This window comes from Polypterus senegalus, chromosome 10, assembly GCF_016835505.1.
Source record: "Polypterus senegalus isolate Bchr_013 chromosome 10, ASM1683550v1, whole genome shotgun sequence".
Taxonomy (NCBI): domain Eukaryota; kingdom Metazoa; phylum Chordata; class Cladistia; order Polypteriformes; family Polypteridae; genus Polypterus; species Polypterus senegalus.
The window spans coordinates 37,016,565-37,027,904 of NC_053163.1; the positions used below are offsets into that span (position 1 = coordinate 37,016,565).

The following is an 11,340-nucleotide window of genomic DNA, read 5'->3' on the forward strand; positions in this document are numbered from 1 at the left end:
GTATTGAAAATATAAGTCTCTGGGCCTCCCTGCACCATCCTCTGGCAGCCCCAATGTTATCCAGCAGGGCTGTGCATTAAAACTCCACATACAATGATGCCCTGCTGGAATTCGGGGCATCTCTACGTCACAGGGAGGGATCCATCTGGCGGCTTGGGGGTGTTGGCCGAGATGGACTGCCGACCATATATTACAATATATAGACAGATAGATAGATAGATAGATAGATAGATAGAAGTGTAAGGTACTATATGATAGACAGACAGACAGATAGATAGATAGATAGATAGATAGATAGATAGATAGATAGATAGATAGATAGATAGATAGATAGACCCGTTGGTCTGAAAACACACTGGAATAAATATAAAGAAGCCCCGGTGTTCATGTGCAAGTGTTCACATATCCTGATAATAAATTATGAGTCTGCTCTGCTGTATGACAAAGTCATTGTAGCACACTTAATAATAATCAGGTAACAGTCCTTATAATATGTCAAAATGTATAGAAAGAACAATACAAATGTCAAGAAAACTTGAAATAGTGATAAAATTCAAATCAACCTAGAAGCTATCAAGCAAACTTCACTAACTTCACATTGAGTTCAGTGGTCTACCTGCTAATACTACTTCCTCACCGCTCCAGGAGACTATGTCAGTCCCAACCTGGTAGTTCTCTGTGTGGCCTGTGTGAATTTTTTTATGGATACCACATATTTGTCTTCCACATCTCAAAGGCATGTTTGTGGAGTTTACTGGAGGCTATAATTTGGCCATAAATGAGTGGTTGTGCCCTGCAAGTGGGGTTGATGTTGGAACCAATGCTCCCTAACATTAAATAAAGGAATGTCACTAAATATGCAGATGCATGGAGAGCTATGGAATAACAATGTATTAAACTTAAATTGCATTTATATACTTTTCATAGTAAACATAAAAATATAATATTTTTAAATAATTTAAATGTATATTTAGCATGCCAATCAGTCAGTCTCATCCTACTTAATTCATGGCAGGCTTAGAGGTGATGGATTCTATTCCCACAACACTGAAGTCAAACCTGTAAACAGTCGTGAAGAGGGTACCAGTTCATCACAGGGCCAATTTAAGATCAAATAATCAAAGTGAAAACTCTGATTACTAATAAAAAAAACTATGATTAATATTAAAAAATAGACTTGTGTAAAGGCTAGGATTCCATTTCTCCACACAAACCATGTCAAGAATCAAACAAAATTCACTTTCTGTAGTGTATTCAACTTTGCAATAAAAAAAACTTGTGACTATTTTAAAAATATAAAGAAAAAACTGTGGTTTTCATAAGATGAAGGCCATCCAAGATTCTGTCAACAGTCATACCTTTAAAATATAAAGAAAAAGCAAGTTCTACTGTTGATTTCATAAGATGAACGCTAGCCTAGTTTCTATCAACAGTCATTTTTTTTTCCATTCTGCCTTGTTTATTAACTCAGCCTTTTCACCTTGTTGCTCCGCCCCAAACCCTCCCACTCCCACCAATCAAAGAGCAAACATTTTAAACAGATTGTTTTTCTCCATCCATACTGACATGCCGGTCTGTGCTGATGAATTTTCAAAGATTTTACAGCAATATTTTTGAATGAGTCTTTAAATTACTTCGTTATAACTACATTGTCTTCCAACTTTAATAATGTTCTAAATAAAGGTTATTTAACTTAGAGTATTTTGCACACTTTTTTCAGTTTTGTGTAATTTTTTGGAATAATTATTAGTTTTTTTGTTTTGTTTTTCTCTTCATGACATCATTGAGGTGCCATTTTAAGTCCACATTTCTTCCACGACTTTTTTGTTGGTAGCAACAATGTCCATTATTGGTCACATGATTTACATCAATGTTGTGTGTGATATAATTGCTAATCCTATTTAAGATAACATCACATTAATGTGACTGTCCATGTTTTTGGATCAAATCAACTATTTTATTTTATTATTATGTGATTTAAATTTAAGGAAAGCCTATTTAGTCAGTCCATTCTTTAATTCTTGTTTTGTGTATTGGGCTTTGTGAATCAGTAATTTGCTTTGTTTGAGTTGGCTAGAACTTTGACTAGTGTGGAAAAGAGACCAGAGAGATAGATTAAGGGTTGGGGAACCATCCCCATATACTATAGGTGAACCAGAATATTTGCTTTTTCGTACAGCACTGCAGCATGGCATTGATACTGGAAAGGGGGCTGGTTTTATGGCGGATGGACTGGAAATTGGTTCAAATGTGAGATAACATGGACGGGATGTGACAGAGATGATGTCATCAGAGGGCGACCAGGTTGAAGTCGTCACATGGAAACGGCCGGAATGCGGAATGTCATCTTATATACCCATCCAGTGAGTTTTCATGTTCTGTTGGTCCTTCTGGCTGCCCCCTAATCCTTTTGCTTCATCACTTAAGGCTTCACGTCCGAGTCCATTTTCAGATAAAATCCGCAGTGTCCTTTGAGATGAGCACTTCCAATTCAAAACAAATAGTACATGTTCCCAAGAAGTCTAAAATCACTGGTTTAGATAAGTGTAGGCCTATCCCCTGACATCATTGCCAGGAGGATGTTTGAGAAATTTGTAGTGGCTGACCTCAGGGCAAATACTGACAACCAATTGGATCTTCAGCATTTCTTCTACAGCAAACAGGTGGTGAGTGAGGCCTTGTATTTCATGCTTCGACAGTGGACCATCCAGGGACACACATAAGAATGATTTTTCTTGACTTTCACTCATCTTTTAACAACACCTTTCCAACCCATTTTCAGGCCGAGCTCTGGTATCTGGTTTTTCCTGACTCTATTTGTAGGTGCATTAACAACATCTTAATTGAGTGTGACGTAACAGTTTAGGGTTTTGACTTAAAATCCTGAAGTTGAGGGTTCAGATCCTGCTACTGACACTATATGCCCATGAGCAAGTCACTTCACCAGCTTGTGCTCCAGTTGGAAAAACAAAAGAAATGCAACCAATTATGTATTAAATGTTGTGAGCTGCCTTGGATAAACGTGTTAGCTAAATAATAATTTAAAATTGGGCAAGCATACAGTATACTGTATCAGATACATTGACTCGAGCACCACAAGGACATGTGCTATCTCCTCTGCTTGTGAGCCTTTACAAAAGAACTGTATTTCCAAGGAACACTCTATAAAGCTCATGTCATGAAGTTTATAGATAATGATAAGATCATGATAAATGGTCTTATCTGAGTTTGTGGCTAGTTTGCTAATAGGAGGCCTTCCTACTGTAGTCAAAACAAACTTAACCACCATGTTCAGGAGACACTTGAAATGACTGTGGACTTCAGAAACAGGACCTCATCACTCCTTCCATGGGCCTCTGTGGTTCAACAGTCACCACTGTGGCGCTCCTGGAGATTATAATTTCCCAGAATCTCAAATAGGATACTAAAATCAACTCCCATTCTTTAGAAAACTCAAAAGAAGCTCTATTTCTTGGACAATTGAAAAAAAAATAAAAATAAACTGACAAAGCCATTGCTGGCTCAATTCTACACTGATATCATTTAGTCCTTCATTACCTCCTCCATACCCTTTTGATTTGGAACAATAACTGTTGATAATTATAACACATTATTCAGTCAGCACAAGAATACAAATGGATGTGACTTGCCTAAAATCCACAATATGTACAACATGAATTCCAAGAAACATGTAAGTAATATTGTTGCTGACTTCTTCCCATTTTGTCTCTCAGAAGTGTTTAAGGTTATTGAAGATTAAAACAGTTTTTTTTTTTTTGCCCAAGGCATGATTTTTTGAACTGTTTCTAATAACCCATATCATGTTAAAATGGTCACTAAATTATGTGTCATAAATTCTTGGTATTTAGCACCTGAACTATAATTTGCTATTTAGTACATCATTTCATAAAATTCTTACAGCCACCACATAAAATTCCACTGATGCCAGGCATGTAGCAGGGAGGTGAGCACTGAACAAAAATTTCAGTGTCTGTCTGCAGCTTAGCACCACAAGAAATAACATCCATCCATTTCTAACCCGCTGAATCTGACCACAGGGTCACGGGGGTCTGCTGGAGCCAATCCCAGCCAACACAGGGCACAAGGCAGGAACCAATCCCGGGCAGGGTGCCAACCCACCGCAGGAAATAACATTATCCTTTATTTTAAAAAGTTGCTTGTCATGGTGTACTTTATATATGGCATGGGTGCATTCACAAATAGGAGTTCCACTTGAGGACATAAACCTAGAAAACTCCCAAGGTATCCTCATACTTCTGATAAAAGAAACAACGACAAACAATCAAAACAATCAACAAAGATAGTATGACATTGGTAAAGTGTTTGAAATAAAGGTGGCAATGTTTGCCCTCTAAGTTGATGCGCAGACTTACTTTGGAGCAATCCCTTTAATTTTTAAAAGTAAAACAGAGGGTGAATATTAAAAACATTTTTCTCACTGCCCAGTAGTAGATAGATTTGGCAGTTTTCTGCTCCAAAGTCCTGTGATACCCACACCACTGAGCTGAATTTCCTTTAAAAACTTTACTATGTCACCCCATGTAACCCTGAATTTGATTATGTTGTTTGTGAATGTTGTATTATTTTAATATCTAATTTTAACTGTAAGAATTTCTAGAGCATTTGATTTTCACTTTGTAAAGCATTCTTTGTGGTGGTACGGTGGCGCAGTGGTAGCGCTGCTGCCTCACAGTTAGGAGACCCGGGTTCGCTTCCTGGGTCCACCCTGCGTGGAGTTTCCTCCGGGTTCCCACAGTCCAAAGGCATGCAGGTTAGGTGTATTGGCGATTCTAAATTGTCCCTGGTGTGTGCGTGTGCCCTGCAGTGGGCTGGCACCCTGCCCAGGGTTTTTTTCCTGCCCTGCGCCCTGTGTTGGTTGGGATTGGCTCCAGCAGACCCCCGTGACCCTGTAGTTAGGATATAGGAGGTTGGATAATGAATGGATGGAAAAAAATTCCCTGGGTGAAGGTCCAGATTAACAAAAAAAAAAAGACTTGTGTAATATTGTCAGCATATTTATAAAGTGTTTGCAGTGAATGTGAAGACAAAGTGAACAACAAAAGGAATAAGAACAGAGACTACAAGGCATTTGTTTTAATGCATTGCAAGACTAACAAAATTTAGCTACCGTATATGTTCTCGTATAAGTGGGTCTTGAAACCCAAAAAATCGATCATAAAATCAGACCTCGACATATACGCCCATTCAAAAATGCAACACATTTTTTTTTTTTTACATCTTCTTGCCTCCTTCAATCTCGCACCATTTTCTCAGACGCATCAAATTTTGTTGCAGCAGCACAGTTGCCAATTTCTTTCGCCACTTCAATGACTTTTACTTTAAAACCAGCTTCATATTTTCCCCTGATCAAATGTTCCATTGTAGATAAGGGATGCTCTTACAATAAAGATGCATGAGGGTGTGAGATACAAAAAACACAAATCAGTACAAATGTTGCTTCAGAATAGTTTGGATATTACCGTGTGGTCACGTAGGCACAACAGAGTGAGAGAGAGGTTAGTTAGGAGCACACGCTGATACAGTACATTACCGCACCCACATAGAAAAAAAGGCAGTGTGCGCCATGGTTACTCTCTCAGGTGTGCTTTAGCTTATCATAATCTCTTGGACCAATAGCATGAGTTTTCCACATTCGACTTATACAACCATCATTATAAAATACCAGAAATTATATGATAAAATCAAGTCCCGACTTATCCACGGGAGAACTTATCCGCGAGTATATACGGTAAGTCTCACTTGCTGGCTACGGTTCACAAGGAAGTTCTACAGATACAAAATTAACTTTGAATTAACCTAAAGTTCTATCAGCTTATCAGTACTGAACAGACTGCAGAAATCTCCAAATAAACCTTTACTACCCCGAATATTTGAAAATGTTGTTAGGCGTGATTAACCTCAAGACTTCTTGCTACTTAATACGCATTCTGTTTTGGGTCTAAATGGGATGTCACCTTCAGGTGAGCAAGCTTTAATGCATTTTTCAAAACACTACCTTGTTACTGAAACTTAACAACTTGACATGGATCATTAATTATCCTTGATGTATTGTTCAATGGCACAGGGACGTCCCTGATCCACTCAAAAGGTTAAGGACTACCTCACAATCCACTAAAACAGATTCTAAGAAGGGTGTGCTATTGGGTCTGCTCATGTTTTTATAGTCTTCAAAGTACTGCAGTACCATCTAGGCCATGAGATTTCTTGGTTTTCCATGTTTTAAATTCCAATCTTTTAACATCCTTAGTTATTTCATTGTCTATGGTAGCTGGAACATGACTTGAATGCTGTTAGCCATTTGTAGCTGCTTTTGTCCAAAATTACCAAAGTTCTTCAGCTTTTAGTTTACTTCATAGAACAGTTCAGGCAATAGTGTGATGTATGTTGAATTAATTCCACAATCCAAGCATCTTCATTTTAAAAGTTTTAGTAAAATTCAAAGCAAAACACTTCACACAAAAATAGACAAAAAATGGTATTGCTAAGCTAAGAAAGTTTTATTCCAGTTAACTTACAGGGGAGTGAAGAATATACTGTAATTTAAGTAACCACAAGAAACGGATATTCGATTGAAATTAAGAAGACGCTTATGTAGATTTAACATTAATATTAACTTCCTAAGACTGGCTCTAACAATATTATCTGTTCTAAAATAAAGTCATTACTAATAAACCTGCAGTCAGAGTGAATCAGATTGCTTGCCAATAGAAGATGATTCTCCCCAGTAATACTACATCTCTGGGGTTTACAGACAGTTCTTGTTTGTAATCCTTGCCGGACTTTCTGTTCATCATTCTAAACGGACGCTTTTAGATTAACTTCATATTGAAATAATGTTCTCCATAATAAGCCTCTGCATAATTAAATTCTCACCTCCATTTGCTGCAGGAGACATCTTATGTAACTACTAACACATTATTACTTTTGTTTGTTTGTTTTTCTTTCTGATTACTCCAGTTTTCCTCACAATCCTTAAAGAAGCGCTTGTTCGATTAATCAGTCAGTCTAAACTGGTTTCATTTGAAGTGTGAACTCTGTCGGGAGCTGACGTTCCGTGAATAGTTTGTTCCTGTCTACCTTGCAGCACTGCCAAGAGAGGCACCCTGCCCATCTAATCCTTAATCAAGCTGCTTTACAAAAAGGATGCATGGATAAAATATAATTAAACTCAAGTTGTCAAAAATACTTGTTGCAACAGTCATCCTTTCACAACATTATTAGAAAAAATTATTGGTATTTCTTATCTTCCTGTGTTTGGTGCAGAAAATACAAGTGCCTTCTTGCTGTCTGTTTTTTTTTTTTTGTGTAGCACTTTCCACCTCATGACATCTGGGATTTTCTTTTCTGATATTGTTGCCAAGTCCAATTAAATCATTTACATCAGGCCTGTGCAATAACTAAAAAGGAACAGAGCTTAACCATGTAAGCAGAAACATATATATAGTTAGTTTACAGTGCTTATTCACCCCCTTGTAAGTTATCACATTTTATTGATATTTAATTTGGCTTTTCTGACACTGAACAACAGAAAATGACTTTAATGTCAAGGTGAAAACAGGGATGTACGGGCAAGGGAGGCAGTCATCATGAAAAGTAAAAAAACAAACAATGATAACATACAATAAATGTGTCCACTGGTCTGTGCTATAAATCTGTTTTCTGTATGATTCCAATAATTTTGATCATTTATATAGTCAAAATCGCTGAATTGGCACATTTTCTATTCAAATACAGGGGAGAAATGCGAGGTGTGGCAGTGACGAGCCTCACCTCACCTCGGACTGTGCTCTCCCACACACTCTGGATTGTATGCAATTAGAATGTGCCTGTCGCTGTCTCTCTGTATGTCGCCAATATAACGTTTGCACACACGTTTATTATACGCCCTGACTTTCCACAGTCTAGCTAATATCTCTAATAATTGTGTGAGACATATTTAGTCTTTCTGATCAGACATTAAACCACAGTGAAAAGGCACAAGGTGAGGCAGACAGTACCGTGCCGCACTGAAGGGGGCGCATGTGAGCCCAAAAGGTGTTTGTTGCTGCTGTTCTTCAACACAGAGGCGCCAATAAATTACAGATTTCATAAAGTCCAGTGCACTGCATTGGTCTGTTTATTTTTATGTTTTGTTCCGACTGACTGCCAAAATGGAAGATTGACTTTTAAAACTAAAGGAAAATAGTGCTGAAGATTTTTGTGGAGATGGATAGGTGCATGGACTTCATTTACAAATAAAGGTAAGACCATAAATAGTTTTCAATTTTATAAAAAATGGGATCAGACTAAGAAAAAAAATCCAAAATTTAATCACTAAATTTTGACCTTAAATAAAATATTCCTTTTTTTCTTGTTATCCTTTTGTTGAACAGTCTGTATTAAAATTGATTAAAGCATCAGAATTAAAAGCTTTTAAAAACAACAAAATATTTTAATTAAGGTCAAAATTGAAATCCGTTTTTTTTGTACACCACTGTATACTTGCATTTGTTTTAAATGAGTATGAATTGTGGAATTGCAACGGAAAATTTAGAATACATGGAGGGTGCCGAGCAAATGAGCTCTTTCTACTTGCTCGCTGCTATAAATCTAATGTTCTTTCTTAGCCAAATATGCACCTTACTTATGTGTGTGTAAAGAATGCTAATGAGATATGAAACATAACCAGTAGTCAATGTGCATGCTGCCAAATGAATGGTGAACAAGCTACTCTTTTGGTTTCATATATTTGTAAATCTGACTCTGAAGGAGTCCGTGCCTCACCAGCCATGAACCTCACCGCACGTCACTGGGTGAAAATGGATCTGTGCAGAATAGTTTAAATTAATTACAAATTTAAAACACAAAATGATTGATCACATAAGTATTTGTCCCTTGAAGTCTGTTTTTAGTAAATGCCCCTTTGGCAGCCACGACAGCCTTAACTATGTGTTGCCAGGTCTTGCAAACCTGGATACTACCATTTTTTCTTCTTTGCAAATCTGTTTAAGGTCTGTCAGGTTGCATAGTGTCCAGTTCAGTGGCCTTAGAATGGTGTAACTGCTTTTTTGCTGACAACATGGTGTTGTTGACTTTATCAGGCTGTGAACTCCAGTGAACATTTGGGTGTTTTGCAACCGACTGTGAAGCGAAATGGATGAGGATCAGGATCTCCAAATCTGAGGCCATGGTCCTAAGTAGGAATAAAGGTGGACTGTCTTCTCCAAGTGAAGGGTAAGTTACTGCTTCACGTAGAGGAGTTTAAGTACCTTAGAGTCTGGTTCATGAGTGACGGGAAAAGGGATGGAGAGGCTGACAAACGGAGAGGGGCGGCAACACAGTTATGTGGTCCCTATACCAATCCATAGTGGTGAAGAAGGAGCTGAGCCAAGGTCTGAATTTAGCAGTCGATCTACACCACTACCTTTATCTATGGTCATGAGCTTTCGGTAATGGCCAAAAAAATGACATTGTGGGTAAAAGTGGAGAAAATGAGCTTTCTCCACAGGATGGTTGGGCTCTTCTTTAGAGATAGCATGAGAAGCACAGACATCAGGGAGAGGCTCAGAGTAGAGCCATTGACCATCTGCATTGAAAGGGTTCAATTGACATAGTTTGGGAGGTTTTAAGGGCATGAACAGCTGGGAGGAGGCCACAAGGAGGCTGAGAGGATTATATCTCTTATATGGTCTGGGAATGTCTTGGGATCCCTAAATATGAGTTAGCAAATGTGACTTGGGAAAGAGATTTTTTGGCCACATTGCTAAGACTGTTGCCCCTGCAACTCGGTCTCAGATAAGCGGTTGCTTGGGGATTGTGAGTGAACAGCGTTTGTAAAGTTCGGCCACAGATTTTCAGTTGGATTGAGATCTTGGCTCTGACTCAGCCAGTCCAGAACATTATCATTGTTGCATTTCAGTTACTCTCGTGTAGCTATGGCTTTGTGCTTGGGATAATTGTCTTGCAAAAAAACAAATCTTCCTCTAAGGTGTCCATTTCTTACTGATTGCATCTGATTTTTCCTCCAGGATTTTGTCATATTTTGCTGCATTCATTTTATCTTCTGTAGCTTCAGAACTCTTTTAGGACCTGCTATAGGGAAGCATCCTTGCAGCATGATGCTACCACCACCATGCTTCACAGTGGGGATGGTGTGTCTGTGATAATCTGAAGTGTTCAAACATGGTGATGAGTCTAATAACCTCATTAGACCATTGAATCTTTTTCCAACTGGAGATCTGTAGCCTAAACATCGTGAGTGTTTTTTTTTTAACAGTGGCTTTCTCTTTGTCACTCTCCCACAAAGTTGTGACTATGAAGCACCCAGGCAACAGTTTCTAGTCTCTTCCACTGTAGCTGGTATCTCCTTTAGAGTGCTCATAGATCTCTTGGTAGCCTCCCTCACTATTCTTCATCTTGCACCAGCACTCTAGGCACATTTACAGCTGTGCTGTACTCTTTCCACTTCTTACTGAGGGATTTAATTGGATATTCAGTGACTTGGATAGATTCTTGTGTCCATCCCATGACTTTTTACCATGTTGTTTTGAGTGTTTTTTTGTCTTTATTTTGTAGGTTAGGCCATCATATTGACTCACCATAATTTGGACCTTCCAGATAAGGTGGATTAAATCCTACAACCAGTTGAAACCCAGACAGGTGATGTCCACTGAAGCAATTATGGAACCTCTGAAATCAATTGGCTGTGCTAGTGATGATCTAGGGATGACATATTAAAGGGGATTACAGTGTATTTTACATTTCTACATTTCAATTTGATCCGTGACAAAAAAAGCCAAATTCCATCCACTGTGATTCAATGTTGTACACTATTAAAATATGAAAACTTCTAAGGAAATTAATACTTTTTGTAGGTACTGTACAGGCAAAGCAAAGAAATTCAATCTGAGCTGTATATAGCAAGTTTTGAATAACCTGCAAGAATATCTAATTCTGTGAAAAGTTTGCTTTGTTCAGTCCCAGCAGCAGTAACACATGTGATGTGCATAAATAAGTAGAAAATGAAGAGGCCAGGAAAGCCTTGGTGGCAGATATGATAACTTGTTTTTTACTAGCCATGTAAAAGACAGGTAACAGAATAAATGTACAAATATTTGATGTATTTTGTCCTACTTACAGTACCTACCTTCATCACCTTTCCTCTGTACCCTAGTGTGTCTGAACTTCCCTTGATCGGCATTCCCTCTGTTGACATGTTCTCGTAAACCCTGCTTCTCAGACTCTGCCATTATTTTTGAGGTGCCTTGTTCACCTCCTGTCTGCTTTTATGCTTTCCGTCTTTGAAGGCGACTCTCAGTG

General features: G+C 38.2%; 1 long non-coding RNA gene across 1 annotated transcript; it reads left to right on the forward strand.

Annotated features, from left to right (window-relative positions):
- The first annotated feature begins 2,264 nt into the window (after positions 1 to 2,264).
- Positions 2,265 to 11,120, forward strand: LOC120536221. The gene is made up of 3 exons (XR_005635068.1): positions 2,265 to 2,363; positions 9,123 to 9,255; positions 10,597 to 11,120. It is a non-coding gene; the product is annotated as an uncharacterized LOC120536221 (long non-coding RNA).
- The last annotated feature ends 220 nt before the right edge of the window (positions 11,121 to 11,340 follow it).